The 19,424-nt window shown below is 44.4% G+C and overlaps 1 protein-coding gene across 4 annotated transcripts in view; it reads left to right on the plus strand.

Annotated features, from left to right (window-relative positions):
* The first annotated feature begins 8,779 nt into the window (after positions 1–8,779).
* The window catches only part of LOC132389230 (NACHT, LRR and PYD domains-containing protein 3-like), a 221,234-nt gene continuing 210,589 nt past the window's right edge, over positions 8,780–19,424 (plus strand). For 2 of the 4 annotated variants that reach the window (XM_059961706.1, XM_059961707.1), the window contains exons 1-3: positions 8,780–8,896; positions 12,490–12,662; positions 13,864–14,030. The gene's annotated coding sequence lies outside the window, so the exon portion shown is untranslated. Of the gene's footprint in view, positions 8,897–12,489; positions 12,663–13,863; positions 14,032–19,424 lie in introns of those variants that run through there. The other 2 variants (XR_009510458.1, XM_059961710.1) reach the window with 2 other exon arrangements.

Consider the following 19,424-nt stretch of genomic DNA (forward strand, 5'->3'; position numbering starts at 1 on the left):
CAATGAGGTAAGGGAGTGTGAAGGAGCAGGGTAAGCATAAAACTGGGAGAGCAGGTAAAGGTGAAAAAAATAGGGGTTTTATTACCCAAAATGTTTATAAACTCAACAGAATTGTTCTAGAGTCTAAACTTGAATCAGCTAAACAGAACAAAACTGGGTTACAACAATGCAGCGAAATACTCCTCAGACCTAGAGACACCACTCAGCTCCTGGCTGTGGGCTTATATTGGATGCTGGCCATTCAATAGTAAATTGCATGGGACAGAAAACATTCCCCTCCTTTAAAAGATATGCCATAAATGACGTAGCTCCAGAGAACACCCCTCTGGCTGTAGCAGAATCCAATTATCCAGCCCCATCCACATAGGCTGGTGTCATGCAGCCACTGAGTCATTTCCCAGGTTATCAGGAGGACGGTCGGCTACAGGACACTTTAATAGGCCCGGCTGATGGTGCGGCTGCGAATTGCAGACGCCACAGGGGACTATGAGAAAGCCAGAAATTCAGAGGAAAATAGTTGAGCACTATATATCTATGAAGGTATTTGATAAGGAAGTGTTAAAGAGGTTTCCTGTGAGTAAAGAGGAGATCCAGTTACAACTAGAACAATTGTGGACTGATGTACTTAGATTAGAGGCTGACGAAAAAGAGACAGAGGGGGTTTGATGCTAGAGAGGTAGACAAACAGAGGGAAGAAGCAGATAAAAAGGTGTTTTGAAGCTGAGGAAGCAGACAAACAGAGGGAAGAAGGAAAAAGACAGAGGCATGTTCTGACAGATAAGTTAAGGCTCAAGAAAGAAGTTGCTGTCTCAAAGGAGTTGGTTGTACCATTTATTGCCAGCCAGGAAGTTAAATTGGTCCCTCCATTTGATGAAACTGACGTAGGTAAATACTTCCAGCCTTTTGAGAAAGTGGCTGGAAGTCAAAAGAGGCCGAAAGGAAGCTGGACTCTTTAGTTACAAAGTATAATTTTTCTGCCCTATCAATTGAAAATGCAGCTGATTATGTCATTGTGAAACAGGCTGTGCTCAAAGCTTATGTGTTGGTTCCAGAAGCTTACAAAGGCTTGGAAATTGGAGGAAATCTATGAAACAGACTTACATGGAATTTGCTTCTGAGAAGTTTGTGTGTTTTGACCGCTGGTGCACATATAAAAATATAAATGATGATTTTTACAGATAGAAAGAGTTGGTTTTAATTAAAGAATTCAAAAGGTGCGTCTATGATGACATAAAGAGATATTTAGATGAAAATGATGCTGCCACTTTGCAGGAGTCTGCTAGATTAGCAGATGTTTGCTTTAACTCATAAGGTTAAGTTTACCCCGAATAAGAGCTTCCAAAAGAGTAGCAGGGATCACCAGGGTAAACCAGAAATTAAAGCTGGGACTAGTGACAGGAGTAAGGATGAAGGGAAACAGTTGAAGGTGAAATATTCTGGTCTTGCTTGTTACTATTGTAAGAAAGCTGGTCATGTGATGGCTAATTGTTCTATCCTGAAGAAGAAAAAGGAAAAGGAGGCAGTCCCAAATGCCCGTGGTCAGTATGTTGAAGCACCTATAAACCCACAGGGTTCTGAATATTCTGCTGAGGCTCAGTTAAGGACTGAGAGGTCTGACCGAGTTAAGAAGGTGTTCGATCATTTTATGTCAGATGGGTTTGTATTAGTAAATGAAGAATCAACCCCAGTACCAGTGAAAATTCTTCGAGATACTGGGGCTTCTCAGTCACTTGCATTAGACAGTGTTCTAAAGTTTGGTGATGAGTCTAACACTGGTGAGGTAAATCTTATTCAAGGCCTTGGGGGCGGTGTGGTTTCTGTGCCGTTGCACAAGGTAACTTTATAATCAGGATTGGTTTCAGGACCTGTTGAGATAGGATTGTGCTCTAGTTTACCGGTGGAAGATGTTACTTTGCTGTTAGGGAATGACCTGGCAGATGGTAAAGTTGTTCCTGCAGTGCAGTTCACTACTAAGCCAACCACTGATGACCCACAGATGGATTTTAACATTTATCCTTCCTACGCAGGAACTCAAGGTATGGCTAAAAAGTCTGCCAATGCAGAGAGTTCTGTGCAGCATGATTCTGATACCCATGATAGCCAAAATCGGGATTCCGGTTATGATGACTCGTCAGGGACTTTTCTGCCTTCATTGTTTCATCAGGATTCAGGTCGTAAGTCTGATGAGAAAGATTTATCCCTGTCTAGGAGATTATAGCAGAACAGAACCGAGACCCTGAGTTTGAAGCTTTAAAAGAAACAGCTCTCTCAGATGATGAGATTAAGAAAGTGCCAGTAGGGTATACATCCAGATTCCCAGAGGCAATAGCTCTCAGAAATATTAAAGCTAAAACTGTGGCAAAGGCTGTTACCAAGTTTTTTACTTTATCTGGTTTGCCTAAAGAAATCCAGTCTGATCAAGGAAGTAATTTTACATCTGGATTATTCCAGCAGGTAGTTCATGAACTGGGAACTAAACAAATTACATCAACTGCATTCCATCTGGAATCACAAGGGGCTTTGGAAAGATTTCATTCTGCCCTCAAAACACTGATTAAGACATACCATGATGAAAATGGAAAAGACTGGGATGAAGGAATGTTTTTGGTTTTGTTCGCAGTAAGAGTTGGTACAGGATTAACTGGGCTTTAGTCCATTTGAATTTGTATTTGGTCGCAGTGTGAGGGGACCTTTGACCTTGTTAAAGGAACGGTGGATTGATGGGGATGTACATGTTAACCTGTTAGACTATGTTTTAAAGTTCAAAAATACACTGCACGAAGCCTGTATTCTAGAAAGACAAAACTGAAGGATTTCTCAAAACAAAATGAAGTGTTGGTTTGATAAGCGGGCTTGCGAAAGAAAATACCAGGTGGGGGATAATGTGCTTACCTTATCTCCAATGTTGATGAATCCACTACAGGTGAAATTCAATGAACCATTTCAAATAGTCTCTCAACTTATTGATGTGAATTATGTTATTAAAACACCTGATCAACGTAAACTAACACAGGTGGTACATATAAATATAATAAAACCTTATTTTGACAAGCAGGCATCATCTGTGAGTGTATTTGTCAAAACATATGAATCTGGTAACCCTGAGAATGAAACAATTGACTCGTCTGAGACTTTTCACAAGCCAAACATGGTCCCAGTTAGACTAATGAACTTGGTTGTTCCAGAAAACATTGATAACAAGTTGACTGATCTGCAGCCAAAGCAACAACAACAGCTGACGGAATTAATTCTGAAGTTGAAAGATTTTTTTCCCGATGTTCCCAAACAACCACAGTCGCAGTACATGGCATAGATAATGGTCAAGCTAAACCGATTAAACAACACCCATATTGCATGAACATGAAAAGTGTAAATAGGCTGAGCAAGGAATTGAATATATGCTGAAAAATGGTATTATTAGTCCTTCAGCATCAGATTGGAGCTCACCCTGCTTTATTGTGTCCAAACCTGATGGCAGTGCTAGATTTTGCACTGATTATAGGAAGGCAAATGCAGTAACAAAAACAGATGCCTATCCTATCCCAAGGATAGATGATTGCATCGATAAGGTTGGAATAGCTAATATCTTACAAAGATTGATCTGTTGAAAGGGTACTGGTGTGTTCCATTGATGGACAGAGGTAGAGATATTTCTGCATTTGTGGCACCATCTGGGTTGTATGAATACAATGTTTTACCTTTTGGAAAGAAAAATGCTCCAGAAACATTCCAGAGAATGATTGATTCTGTAATTCGAGATTAGAACACACAGATGCCTATATTGATGACTTAGTCACAGGGAGTGACACTTGGGAAGAGCATATCTCTGCAGTAGAAAAGCTGTTTGACAGGCTTTCCAAGGCCAGCCTTACAGTTAACTTAGCTAAGAGTGAATTTGGCCATGACACTGTGACCTGTCTTGGCTATGTTGTAGGTCGATGCAAGTTTGCTCCTGTTCGGGCAAAAGTCCAGGCAATTTCGTCACTTCCTATTCTGACTGCTAAGAAGGCTCTTAGAAGGGTTCTGGGAATGGATGGATATTATTTTAAGTTCTGGAAGAACTTGGCTGCTATCGCTCTTCCTCTGACTAATCTCCTGAAGAAGGTTGAAAAGTTTGTTTGGACCGAGCCTTGTCAGGAGGTATTTGATCGATTGAAAGTTATTTTTTGAGATTAGGCCAATCAATGTAGTGCTGTCAGCAAATTTAATCAGCAGATTGGAGCTGTGGGTGGCAACACAAGTCATGGGTGCACAGAGAGTAAAGGAGGGGGCCAAAGAGACAACCCTCTGGGTTATGTGTGCTGAGGGCCAGAGAGGCAGAGGAGATGGAGCCCACTCTTACCACCTGCGGCGACCTAACAGCAAGTCCAGGATTCAGCGACACAAGGCAGGGTGAAGGCCGAGGTCTCTGAGCTCCTTGTCGATACTTCACGCCTTCGTATGGCTACTGCTCTGCCCATGACTGCAAGGAACTGCAGAGAACTTTGGAGAGCAGAGAAGATCAGAGAAACAAGCCTCCCCTCCATGGACTCTTCCTACACTTCCCCTGCCTCGGAAAAGCAGGCCATGTACTCAAAGACCCTCACAACCTGGACATTCTTGCTGTAAACCCGCTCCCACATTGGCGGAGAGATACAAAAGCCTTAAAGTGCGTAACACCAAGCTGAAGGATGGCTTCCTGTCTGTAGTTATGCCAAATGAATGATAAAATGGACCCGACTTCACAATATAACTCAGCGTGACCCTGCACCATATGTCTATCTGCACTGCACTTTCTCTGCAGCCATAATGCTTCGTTACAGTTATTTTTTTTGTTGTATATCAGCTCAATGTACCGTCGTAATGTATCGATCTGTGTGGATGGTACATCAGGCAAGATTTTCACTGTAGCTCAGTACGTGATGATGATAAACAAATTTCCCCATTTTAATTCTGTGGAAATATTAGACAGACTGAGCTTCTGCTCTGGAACCTCAGAAGGAAACTGAACTGTTGTCATTTCTGTGGAAAGCAAATATATGGAAAATGCTTCAATCTCACATTACGATCTGCAGTAACTGGGATCAGGTGACCGGTGGTGGGTCTCCCATATCAATATCAGAATCAAGTTTAATAGCACCGGCATATAGATAGATAGATAGATACTTTATTCATCCCCAAGGGGAATTTCAACCCATGAAATATAACTCATGAAAGGGGAAATGTGCCATGAAATTTATTGTCTCTGTGGTAGCAGTAGAACCTAATTCTTAACAAAAGATTTTAACAATTGTGATTTAAAATAAGAATATATATATAGTTCAAAAATAGAAAAAATAAAAATCTAATAAACTTTTAATTCTGTGGAACTATTTGACTGACTGGGTTGTTGCTTTGGAAATTCTGAAGTGAAGCTGAATTAAACTTTACACATTTCTGAGAAACTCAGATAAATACAAATGGCTAAATTCTCACATAAATGGGTCATACACCCAGAAACGTTGGCAGCACTTCAGCACGTCGAAACTGTGTATGAAACATGCAGAAAATATTGCAGGGAAAAAAAACACTGTCCACCCACAACGAGAGGATGTGACAGATCCGGATCTCACTGACTTGACTGAACGGGTGAAAGATGAAGCTGCACGGACACGTAGAGCTGTGACCCGCAGATGCTGCAGATCTGCAGAAAAACGTGAACAGGAACCGGTGGAGGGACTCCCTCCTGAACCGGTGACTCTGCTCCTCGCCGCTCACACGCTGCCCGACCCATACGCCGCATTACCCACATTATTCCATATTTATACCAGATACATGTCTACTTTTCCACACCATATCTACCCCGATCCTTTTCCCTCCACCCCCAGGTCACAGAGTCACGGGCTCGATTCCATCCCCTTTTTCAGAGACTGGGGTCCCTGGTTCAACCGGTAATGATGTTGTGCATTTCAATGTGTTCAGATCTCAGTCCTCGATTCTCTAAATGACACTTAGAGTTATCACATTTGATCTTTCTTCAAGTTATGACCCCACCACTCCAGAGATCAGTTAGGTGTATCTTCATTGCACTCTCTGTAACAAATACTCTCTAACCTTTTTGTTCATCCTCTATGGAATTAATTTAAACTTTCTGCAGCCCTGTGTTGCCCCAACTACTGACGTCCCACCCTTGTCACTATTTCCACCTTCCACCTCCCCCCCACCTGGATCCACCTCTCACTCCCCAGCTCTTGCCCCATCCCCAGCCCTCACCTCTTTTCTCTGACTATTTCCCGTCCACTCTCAGTCCAGAGGGAGGGTCTCGGCCCGAAATGTTGACGGTCAATTTCCCTCCACAGATGCTGTCCGACCCATTGAGTTCCTCCGGCAGTTTGTTCTTTGGTGTGTATAACCCGTATTAGTATGGGGAGCGGGATTTTACACCATATTGCAGGGTTAGTTTGTTGACGTTCTTTGTTACGTCAGCAATATTTCAATGTTATTTTCAGTTCGGTGCATTGTTTTACCATACCGAGCTGCAGAAATCTTTTCAGCATTTTGTCCAACTTTGCCAAATCATTCCTGATTCCCACATCACTCTCTGCGACTGGGAGCCTTTCCCCATCACCAGGTCTGAGGAAAAGCAGGGAATCCTCTGTCACGGTTTCCTTCTCTGTGAGTTCTGTGATTTCCTGTAAACATGGAAGGTGTTGAGTGATGGACTGAGTGAAAGGGAATGGAGAAGACATTATCTGCTCAGTGATGAGACGTCTCAGTGACTTTGATCACAGGAACAGTCACTGGGCAGCCTCTACACCCATTCTGTAAATTACTGGGTTCGGTAATTAGCAGCAAAGCACATGACTGTGGAAATAACAACCTGCATACACTTCCCATCCATGTCCTTACCCAAATTTCTCTTTAGTGTCTAACTAGAACCCACATCCACCACTTCCACTGGCAGCTCATTCCACACTCTCACCAACCTCTGAGTGAAGAATCCCCCTTCAGATTCCCCAAAAATATTTCACCTTTCACCCTGAAATATCGTGTGACAGTGGGAAAGTGTGTATTGAACCGGAGGAAATAGCAGAGGTAATTAATGAATACTTTACTTCAGTATTCACTATGGAAAAGGATCTTGGCGATTGTCGTGATGACTTGCAGCAGACTGAAAAGCTTGAGCATGTAGATATTAAGAAAGAGAATGTGCTGCAGCTTTTGGAAAGCATCAAGTTGGATAAGTCGCTATGGATATGACCATTTGGAGAGGTATAATATGATTAGTAATAGTCAGCATGACTTTGTGACGGACAGGTCGTGCCTTACGAGCCCGATTGAATTTTTTGATGATGTGACTAAACACATCGATGAAGAAAGAGCAGTAGATGCAGTGTATATGGATTTCAGCAAGGCATTTGATAAGTTAACCCATGGAAGGCTTATTGAGAAAGTAAGGAGGCATGGGATCCAAGGAGACATTGTTTTGTGGATCCAGCACTGGCTTGCCCACTGAAGACAAAGAGTGGTTGCAGATGGGTCATATTCTGCATGGAGGTCGGTGACCAGTGGAGTGCCTCAGGGATCTGTTGTGGGACCCTTACTCTTTGTGTTTTTTTATAAATGACCTGGATGAGGAAGTGGAGGGATGGGTTGGTAAGTTTGCTGATGACACAAAGGTTGAATGTTTTGTGGATAGTGTGGATGGCTGTCAGAGTTTACAGCGGGACATTGATAGAATGCAGAACAGGGCTGAGAAGTGGCAGATGGAGTTCAGCCCTGGTAAGTGTGAAGTGGTTCATTTTAGTAGGTCAAATATGATGGCAGTTAAAATGTCGGGACTGAGATGAGGGGAAATGTCTCCACTCCGAGGGTGGTGAATGTCTGTAAATCCACACCACAGAGGGTGTTGAAGACTCGGTGATCGTCCTCACATAAAACAGAGGCTGGCAGATTTGTGGAGAGCCAAGGGATCGAGAAAATCAAGATCGGTAGAAGCATGTGGCTGAGATGGGAGAGTAGCCTCCATCTTGCTGATGGTTAAAGGGGCCGAATGGCCTCCTCCTGTTGTTTCTCACTTAATGTTTCAGTGTTCCTGTCCAGTGAGGCCAGAGGAATGTGAATAGGAATCAGTGTTTATAAACATAGACTGATTTAAATGACAAACACGAGGAAATCTGCAGATGCTGGAAATTCAAGCAACACACACAAAATGCTGGTGGAACGCAGCAGGTCAGGCAGCATCTACAGGGAGAAGCGCTGTCCATGTTTCAGGACTGACGAAGGGCCTCGGCCCGAAGCGTCGACAGTGCTTCTCCCTGTAGATGCTGCCTGATCTGCTGCGTTCCACCAGCATTTTGCGTGTGTTGACTGATTTAAAAGAAACCAGCTCATTTTCTGTGTGGGTCTGAACTGTGTCGGGATGGGAAGTGAATCGAGACTATAACTCTGAGAACTCTGTGACCTGGGGCTGGAGGGAAAGGGATCGGGGAAGATATGGTGGGGAAATCTAAATACGTATGGAAATGATATAGGGAAATAATGAAATAATGTGGGAAATGCGGCGGTGGGTAGGGCAGTATGTGAAGGGCGAGGAACAGTCACCGGTCACATGGGAGTCCCTCCAGCGAAACGTGATCGTGTTTTACCGCAGATCGGCAGCATTTGCAGGTTTGTTTCCGTGGCTCCGCCCACCGCCTGTGACGCAAAAAAGAAGCATATTGCGCATGCTCACAGTGCCGAGCCAGGCAGTGATTTTTTTTTCTTTGTGGAAGTGGGTCAGCGGCGGGTCCGGGTTCGGGTTCGGGATCGGGATCGGGATCGGGATCGGGATCGGGATCGGGATCGGGATCGGGATCAGGAGGGGGTCCTCGCCCCCTTGGACGGGGAGCCGGAGACGGATTATTCTCTGCGGGGCAACACCAACAATTTCCATTCAGTGAGTATTGAAGCCGGTCCCGAGCGGGGAGGTCTGACGTTGGGTAGTGAGTTAACTTTCCCGAACTCAAACAAGAGAAAATCTGCAGATGCTGGAAATGCGAACAACGCGCACAAAATGCCGGAAGAACTCAGCAGGCCGGGCAGCATCTAGGGGAAGAATACAGTCGACATTACCGACATTACTGCCCTTCGGCAGGACTGGAGAATAAAAGATGGGGGAGGGGAAGGGAGAGAGAAACACAAGGTGATCGGTGAAACCTGAAGGGGGAGGGGATGAACTTTCCCGAACTGGCGGCCTCGCCTCGCTTCCTTCACAGAATCTGCCGGGGTCGGTCCGGGTTGTGAGACCTTCACACCGAACCGTCTGAGATGAGCCGCCGCTCAGCCCGTTGTTCTGGTCCTATTAGCAGGATGACGTAAAACATGTTTCTATCTTGTTACTGACAGAGAATTGTACAATTTGTGTTCCGTGTGTTATCTGAATGTACTTGCCAGTGATGCTGCCACAAGTCAGTGTTTCTCTGTACCTGTACCTTCCCGTACTTGTGCACTTGGCAATAAATTCAACAGGACCTGAGAAATCTCAGTGAGATTTGATTAGTGATGATCATCTTGGCAGCTCGGTAGGTCGAATGTATGCGACAGTGCACTGTTAAATGCAAAACCCTGAACAGTGTCGATGATCAGAGGGACCTTAGACTCCAAGTTCATCGCTCCCTGAGAGAGACTGCACAGATTGATCGGGTGGTTAAGAAGACAAATGGCATGGTTGTCTTTATTAGTTGAAGCATTGAGTTCAAAAGTCGGGAAGTTGCGTTGCAGCTTTATAAAACTAGTTAGACCACATCTGGAGTGTTTCATACAGTTCTGGTCTCTCCTATTCTCGGAAGGATAGCGGGGCTTTGGAGTGGGCGCAGAAAAGGTTTACCAGGATATTGCCTGGATTAGAGGGCCTGAGCTGTAACGGGAGGTTGGACAAAATTGTGTCGTTTTCTCCGGAGCCTTGCCAGCTGGGGTGAGACTGGATAGACGTTTAGAAGATTACCAGACGATTAGAAGCCATGTCTCAGAAAGGCAGCGTCCATTATCAAGGACCTCCAGCACCCAGGGCATGTCGTTTTCTCACTGTTACCATGAGGTAGGAGGTACAGAAGTCTGAAGGCTCACACTCAGTGATTCAGGAACAGTTTCTTCCCCTCTGCCATCCGATTGCTAAATGGATATTGAACCCTTGAACACTACCTCACATTTAAAATATATAGTATTTCTGTTTGTTGCACGATTTTTAATTGATTCACAGAAACATAGAAAACCTACAGCACAATACAAGCCCTTCAGATCACAAAGTTGTGCCAACATGACCCTAACTTAGGAATTACTATGGTTACCCATAGCCCTCTATTGTTCTAAGCTAGTATTTCTTTATTTTTCTCCAGTGTCTCCAGGTACCTATTGTATTGTCTTGCCATAACCATTTCAGACCAGGGAAAAAGCCTCTGACTATCCACATGATCAATGCCTCTCATTATCTTATACACGTCTATCAGGCCACCTCTCATCTTCTGTTGCTCCAAGTAGAAAAGGCCGAGTTCACTCAAACTTTTCTAATAAGGCATGCTTCCCAATCCAGGCAACATCTGCGTAAATCTCCTCTGCACCCTTTCTATGGTTTCCACATGCTTCTTGTAGTGAGGCAACCAGAATTGAGCACATTGGGGTGTGACCAGCATCACATATAGCTGCAACATTAACTCTCAGGTCCTAAATTCAATCCCACGATTGATGAAGATCAATGCATCATATGCCTTCTTAACCACAGAGTCAACCTGCGTAGCAGCTTTGAGTGTCCTATGGACTGGGACCCCAGGATCCCTCTGATCCTCCACACTGCCAAGAGTCTTACCATTAATGTTATATTCTACCATTATGTTTGACCTAACAAAATGAATCACTTCACACTTATCCTGGTTGAACTCCATCTGCCACTTTTTTGCCCACTTGTTCATCCTATCAATGTCCCACTGAATCCTCGGACAGCCCTCCACATTATCCACAACTCCTCCAACCTTTGTGTCATCAGCAAACTTGCTAACCCATCCCTCCACTTCCTCATCCAGGTCATTTATCAAAATCACAAAGAGTAAGGGTCTCAGATGAACTGTAAATGATTTAGTTGTTTATTTTTATTATTTTATTTTGTTTTTTTTTCCTTCTATAATATGTATTGCATTGAATTGCTGCTGCACGGTTTTCAAATTTCATGACACACACCGGTGATAATAAACCTGATTCGGATTCTGAGTGGACAGACAATCTATTTTTCCTGGGGGTTGAAATATCTGATATATTTATGGTGAGAGGAGATGTAAGCAGCAAGTTTGTTTCTTTACACAGAGTGGTGGGTAGCTGGAGAACTCTGCCTGGGGTGGGAGACCCGACTGTTCACGTGATCCCGTTGCCCCTCCCATTTAACAGCAGATGGGCAGCACCTGTGCATCTGTTTCCGAGGACCCGCCCTCCGGATGATGTGACACTCACTTCGCGCATGTTCAATGTCTCCGTCTGGGCGGTGTTTTCTTTTCCGCTCAGTGCTGAAGTGCATCACCTATGGGATCGAGGGAAGGCTCCTCACCTCCTGGGTGGGGGAGCCAGGGGTTGGAATCACTGTCTGTGGGCTGAAGATATTGCGTTCCCATCGGGGAGTATTGAGACCGATCCCGAGCGGGGAGATCCGACGTTGGCCGTGAGCCCCGAACTGAGGACCAATTACTCATTTATTTTCCGATTATCTGGGCTGGGCAAAAATGTGTAGACTTCACTTAATCTGCATTGAACGATCCAAACCTGGAGCCCAGGCTGTCTATTTCCACAGAGTTGAAAAGGGAGACCCACTGACAGGTCACGTGAGTCTGTTTACTGTCGATCTGTCCTACCCTTCACTTTGTAATGCAAGATGACGTGGTGTGTGCTCAGAGTCCCCAGATGGGTCAGGGTACTTCCTCTATGTTGTGTTGGGGAATCTGATGTTGGTCACTGAGTCCCGTTAACTTCCCCCAACTCGCCTCGTTTCCTGAGGCTGCTCACATTTGTCCTTGAGCTTTCTGACTGTTGTGTCTTCTCTTGGACTGGGGTGGCTGAAAAAGGAGAACGTCTCAGGTTTTGGGGATCTTTGATTTCACTGCCTGCTTTACCGAGGGACTGGGAAGTCTAGGGGGGAGAGTGGTTTCTGTGATGTGCATGTGGCCAAGTGGTTAAGCAATCTGAAGGTCATGAGTTTGAGCCTCAGGCCAGGCAGTGTGTTGTATCCTTGAGCATGGCACTGAACCACACATTGCTCCTACATGTTTATAGCCCAGATGGATTAAATCACCTGATCCTGTTCCTGTACTACCATGACAGAATGATGGCTCCTTCTTATCCTATATTGTTTTTTGATGTGTGAGGGACAATATAATATTGTTTACTGAGATTATTATATTTGGCTTCAACGTTTAAATTTCAGTGAGTTTTTTTCTTAGTAATATTAAGCAGAAATGTTTGGTTCTCTTTTTCATTGTTACTGTGCTTCATTATCTCTCTGGTTACTGTTAGACCTGTGGTGAGAGGTTTATTGGAAGAAAAACCACAACTGGAAGCAAACCATGGCTAAAGATGTGGGAACAGCAACAAGTGAACTGGCCCGAGGACTGAGAGCATCAACTGGAGAGAACAACACTGAATCAGCTGACTTGGAGTTCCCAGTGAGTCAGTGAGGAGGAAGTTTGGTGAGTCTCATTTACTCAAACACTGGTTCTTTATACATTACATACCTGTACAATAGAAGATGGGAAACAGTTGTTGAGACTGAATGTGCCCAGAAGAAACATTTATGCCTCTGTCAGACACAGTTGCAATCACACCAGGTCTGGTAATGTGCTTCCAGCAGCCCAACCCTTTAAAATCACTCACATATTGTGGAAGTCAAATCTGGATGAAGTGGTGGAAATCGGGCACAATCTTAAGTTGCTGGAGCTCTGCACTAAAAACTGAAAATGTTTGAAGTCATCCTGACAAAATGTTATTAACCTGAATTGTAAAGATTGTCCCCCTCCCCACAGCTGTTCCTTACCTGCTGAGCAGTTTGGTCATTCCAATTTCTTTTTATTACATTCACTCTGGATTGGTTTATGTTTCCTAAAATGTATCAGTTTTAATGTGGAAGTGGAAATGGCTCACTCTTTGATAGTTGAACAATAAAGTAACCACAACTTTTCCCTGCAAATTACCCTGGTGCCAATTAGTTTGTTATTCCTAGAAATGTGTTCAGTACAGTTGTTGTGAACAAGGTTTACAAGAATAATCTCAGGAATGTTCAGCGTTATGTATGAGGAGCATTTGATTGTTTTGGACCTGTGCTCAACAGAGTTCAAAGGGATGGTGGGGATGGTGGAGGGATGTTTGGTTAAATAAACCTACCAAATACTGAAAATCCTGGATACAGTGGACATGGAGAGGATGTTTCCATTAGACTGTGATCTGATGGCACAGTCTCGGAATAAAGAAGCTTTCCTTTAAAACTGAGAGGAGGAAAAAATTCAGCCAGAAGATGTCTGATCTGTGGAATTTGTTGCCACAGAGGGTGGTTGAAGCTGCCATTTGGGTATACATATGACAGAGATTAACATATTGATGATTGCTGAGCAGCTCAGGGTTACAGGAGGAAGGCAGGAATGTGGTGTTGGAATGAAAATCAGCCATGGTTAAATGGTGAGGCAGACCAGTTGGACCAAATCACATAATTCTGTTCCTGACTGAATGATGGCTCCTCCTTATCCTGTATTGTTTTGTGATGTGTGAGTGACAATATAAAAATGTTTACTGAGATCATTATATCAGCTTTCTACGTTTTGTTCTCAGTAACATTAACCAGAAATGTTTGGTTCTCCTTTTTATTGTTATTGTGCTTCATTGTCTCTCTGGTTAAAGTTAGACCTGCGGTGAGAGGTTTCTTGGAAGAAAAACCCCAACTAGAAGCAAACCACGGCTAAGACAAGGGAACAGCAACAAGTGAACCAGCCCGAGGACTGAGAGCACCGACTGGAGAGGACCCATCTGACTCAGGGTTTCCATTGATTCAGTCAGGAGAAAGTCTGGTGAGTCTCATTTACTCAAACACTGGTCCTTTAGATATTACATACCTGTACAAAGGAAGGTTGGAGATAGTTGGAGGGAGACTGAATGTGCCCAGAAGTACCAGTTATGCCTCTGTCAGACCCAGTTGCAATCACTCCAGGTCTGGTAATGAGCTTCCAGCAGCGCAGCCCTTTAAAACCATTCCCATTCTGTGGATGTCGAATCCGGATAAAGTCACTCAGAGACCGTACGGTACAAACTCTTTATTCCAAGCACCCGGGGCTTGCTTACTTAGTTGCTCAAACAGGAACAGTCTGTGACTGTTCCGACCCAATCCACTAACTGACTAACAATTCCCCTTACACCACAGATATATCCATCCAGATACCCCCACAAGACAGGCTATGTACTACATGACAGGCTGGAGCCCCTAAAGACAAACTACAAAATAGTCATAATGGTTTACCCACACTGAACAGACTGAAGTTATCCTATCTCTACATGTGAATGCGCAAGGAGATAAGCATCCGGAAACCCTAGCTAGCTACCCTCAAGAAGAAATATGGCTCAGCATGGCTTAGTACATCTATTGATCATCAGCAGTTTCTTTCAGAAAAACAGGCTGCTATTGTTTAACAAAGTGTTAACCATTTTACACACTTTATCCTTCCCTCCTTTTGATCATTACATTATCAACAATGCAGTAACTTTTTACAGAGAAAGCATCTGACGACAGCATTGACTTATCAGTGGGTAAAGGCAGTGTACAACAGTAATTACAATAAAGATATATACAAATATTAGGCCATAATGCAGTCTTATTCCCCACATATTACCAAATAGGCCTTCAAAGATCACCCGTGTAATCGGTGAACCTGTGTAAATCCTGCCCTACTTTCTTGATGCTGTCAATCTCCTGTTCAGTGTGCTCGGAGAGGGGTGTAATGTTAGTAGATTCATTAGGGGATATACGTGCAGCATTCTGTGTCAATGACAGCACAGGTTCCCTCTTTCTCAGCTGGGATAAACTCTAAAGCCGTACGATTCTGTATGACTGTTTGCCAGATTGCAATCATTTCAGTGGATATTTCCATTACTTGGGCTTCTGTTACTGTCAGGGCCCCTGCAGTGTTGTGGCCAGCTCCTCAAGTGCTGTATCCAAATTGATTATCTCTAATGAATTCCTGGCTACTCCATAGGAGCGAAAAGTAATCATTCAAAATCAAGCAGACTCAGTTGTTCCTCTCGGCTGCTGGGCGCCTGCAAGTATGGCCAGGATGCATGTTTCCCAGTATTGGAAGTTCCATTTGATGGGGGCCAGAGACACCATCCCTGAAAACACTGACAGCCGCAGTTATCTCTGACTGGACCACAGGTCCTCATCTCACTTCCCTGGAAGTTATTTGAGAAAGCCCGGGCTGAGAGTTCCTCACTCTGGTTGAGCAGGATTACTGACATTGGAACCACAGTTTTACCATGCTGTGGAATTTCAGCACAAACCCAGCAGGCACCTAGTTCTACCTGTTTGGCATAGGTATGACAGAAAGATGGAAATGTTGACATGGGTGCCCCCGGATGCTGGGGTGAGCCCTCTCAAAGACATAACCATGAACACCACTAACAACCAATACGTTTTCCATTAGTCTAAGAGAGACCTTCTACACAGTTCCTTCAGTAACATGTTTGGCACCTAATTGCTGTATCCACCGAGATTGCCCCTTCAGTTTCACACCCATGTAAGTGGTCAGCAACACCTAATATGGTCCTCTCCACCGAGGTCCAAGGTTCCCTCAATCCCAGTTGTTTGTCAGGAAAAAAGTATCCCAGGTTCCATGGTGGGATAGTAACTCCTCTCTGCAGAGTAGTTCTCTTCCTTGTAAGTCTGTCGTACCTGTGAATGTATGCTTGGAAAATTTTGGATAGTTGGCATATAAATTTCCCCATGTCTTCCCCTTGGGTATGAATATCCAATTTTGTTGGTAGACTTTCTGGGAGCAATGGTACAGAAGGTCTTAGTCCCCAGAGTGTCCTCATGGGCCATCCATAAATAATTTCAGCTGGTGAAAAATCTGTTTTCCCCTGTGGAGTAACCCTCATATGGAACTGGTAGGACTTTCAACTGAGTCCATTCTCCACTGTTAGTTTGGCCAATTTACTCTTCAGAGTGCCATTGGCTCTCTCCACTGTGCCAGCGGCCCGTGGGTGGTGTACAAAGTTGAATTGTTGCTGGATAGCTAGTTCATTACATACGCCTTTGTTTACTTTCATCACGAAGTGTGGGTCATTGTCAGAGCTCAGCATCTCTGGCAGGCCGTACCTGGGAATTATATCCTGTAATAATACCTTCACAACAGTCATAACAGTATTGTTGGTAGTTGGAATAGCTTCAACCCATCTACTAAACACATCTATAATAACTAAGCAGTATCTATAGCAATGTACTCTAGGCAATTCAATAAAATCAACTTGTAGACACGAAAAGGTCCACCTGGCAAGGGACTCGTACCCAGTGTGCAGGGTACAGGTTACCAACCAATCCCTCCTTTCCCAGGTGTGTATAATTACATATATAATCGACCAATATTGGTAAAAACTGTGTAGGAACACAAACCTGTCCCACTGGGTGATCCAAAAACCTAGGTCGGGGTCTTTCTGGCACCCCATCTGGGACCACAGTTTTCGCTTCTCCTCAGAGAAAAAACAAAACAAAACTCGAGGTAGCTGTAGAGCGGTGAGTAAGTTGTTTACAAAGGTGGCATTACTAATGGGGTGGGCAGAGAAAGTCAGGGATCCCCACATTCCCAGAGAGCCCAGTAGTCATGTACAATTCCAAATGCATAATGGGAGTTTGTGTAAACGTTCCCACTTTAGTCTGTTGCTGGGATACAGGCACGAGTCAGAGCAAACAGCTCAGCCTTCTGGGCGGAGACAGCTGCTTCAAAAGAGGCCTGCTCAATTACTTCACTGCCCATCACTATTGCATAGTCAGAATATTGTTATCCTGCTGGATCCACAAAAGAGCTTCTATTCTCATAAAAATTTGCCTCGGGATTGAGGGGATATTGCTAAATGGATGGGAGAGTCTGTCCTTCTTTCATGGTGATCCAGACAGGGGGGCAGTTGGTGCGACAGACTTCTTGGCCTGAAATTGCACAGAGATGGGGTACAGCATGGGATTGGCCACCATTAAAAGGGTTTCTTACCAGATATCCCGTCTTCACCATAGACTCCTTCCTATATTGGACTAGACCAGGAATGGGCAAACTACGGCCCGGGGGCCATATGCGGCCCGTTAAGCTTTTTAATCCGGCCCGCAGAACTTGATGAAATTATATTAATAAGCCTTGTTAACGTTTTTTCCCCGCAATTCTGGTGTTTTCCCAATAGACGACGCACTCTATATACAGTTGTGGCGACCCATTTCCTGGCACATCCGAACCGGCTCACAATTAGCCAGCGTTCCGGCTAAGGGAGATAGCCTGCGGGGATTTGTGGGCACAGAGCTTTGGAGCCTCTGCGCCACGGGGGGCAGGTTGAGGGAGGCTTAAAAGTGAAGCTGGGGATTTCGAATAAAGTTTTTTTTCTTCGACTGCAGTTACCGACTCTGTGTCGTAATTTTAGCGCTGCATGTAGCACACCACTACACATTGACCTTTGTTGAGGTGCAGCGTATTACTCCAGATTTGCACTTTACTCTTTGTTCGGCTCGACCTATTTGTGTGAACAGGCGTTCAGCGTCATGAACATCAACAAAGCCAGCCACAGATCCAAGTTAACTGACCAACACCTCAGATCCATCCTGAGAATCGCCACAACAAAACTAAATCCAGACTTTGATGCGCTGGCTAAAAAGGGAGACCAACAACATTGTTCCCACTGAAATTAAAAATAAGTTTCTTCGTTGTGTTATGTAAAAAATGCATTTGAAAATATTTTTTTCAATACGCATTACATGCTACGTCATTGCTGTTAAGTGATGGACATGAGTAGTGTGCAGGTGCACGTACGTTCTCAAGATAAAAAATGCGCTCCAGATCAAATAACGCGCTCTGCATACTGGCGCGCTGTCATTGTTCTGTCCTTGTGCTGGTCATTGTTGAGTTTTGGCACAGGGGACTATTGAATAAGAAGGAGCAGGACAAGTAGACCTGCATCTCCTACCGTTTTTGAAATAAAGACAGGCAGGAGGAGAGTGATGATGATATTATCTTGAAGGATAACAGAATTTTCAGTGCTTTAAAATAGTAACTGTTACTATTTAAAAAAGCTGTATTTTATTCATTTAATTTTCAGTGTTTTAAAAGTCATTTCAATAAATAGCTAAATACCATGGGACTTCAAAGACAGATATTTTGTTGTAATGCATTTTCAATTGAAATTAAAGCACATGTTGTCTACATATCCCATGATATTTTATTTTCTCTTATGAGGTGTATTACCAAAACACTCCGTCCATCTGCTCCTGGTCCGGCCCCCCCTGTCAAATTTTAGAACCCTTTGTGGCCCACAAGTCAAAAAGTTTGCGCACCCCTGGACTCGACCCACAGTCTCCCTCGGTGCTGAAGGCTTGTTTTGTTAGGGTGTAGGGCAGGAACCCTGGGCTCTTTGGCTTGAACCCAGTGCAAATCCTAATGGTGGTATTGTAGCAGTGTGCTACACGCAGCGCTAAAATTACGACACGGAGTCGGTAACTGCAGTCGAAGGAAAAAACTTTATTCGAAAACTTCAGCCTCACTTTTAAGCCTCTGTTAACCGGCCCCCCATGGCGCAGAGGCTCCAAAGCTCTGTGCTCGCAAACCCCCGTAGGCTATCTAATTGTGAGTCGGTTCGGATACGCTAGGAAATGGGTCGCCACAGTATGGGCAACTACCAGTTCTGCCTGTCGCCAAAGGAAATCCGGAAATTCGGCCAGTAATGCAATACCGTCTCTTTCTTTAACCTCTCTAATCACCGTGACTGGGAACTTCTGTCCCTCGGGGGATGCATAATATTGGCTTTCCTCAGTGGCGCACCCCGTAGGGTCAAAGCGCAGAGTCACATGAGGGTTGGCTGCTGGCAGAAGGAGTGGAGTCCAATTTAATTGCCCTCCTCCTGGGGGTCAGAAACTGGGGAAGCTGTCGGTTGTTCACCTGACAAGGGTGACAGCATTGACTGTGCAAAGAATCTCGACTTCCAACGGACAGAGCAAGTCTCTCCCTGCGAGATTACACCCCCCGTCTGGTGGTGACTGTAAATGAAACCTCACACTGGCTCCCCTGGAATTCCACCTGCAGAGGCTGGGTACGTGAATATGTACGTTCCGTGCCTTCGAACCCTAACAGAGTGATTGTAGCGTCTGATAGCTGGAATCCCTTTTCCGATACTATTTCCTGATCGAGAGTGGAAAACTGACTGTAAATGATTTATAGATAAGT

This window comes from Hypanus sabinus, unplaced genomic scaffold (assembly GCF_030144855.1).
Source record: "Hypanus sabinus isolate sHypSab1 unplaced genomic scaffold, sHypSab1.hap1 scaffold_505, whole genome shotgun sequence".
Classification (NCBI taxonomy): Eukaryota; Metazoa; Chordata; class Chondrichthyes; order Myliobatiformes; family Dasyatidae; genus Hypanus; species Hypanus sabinus.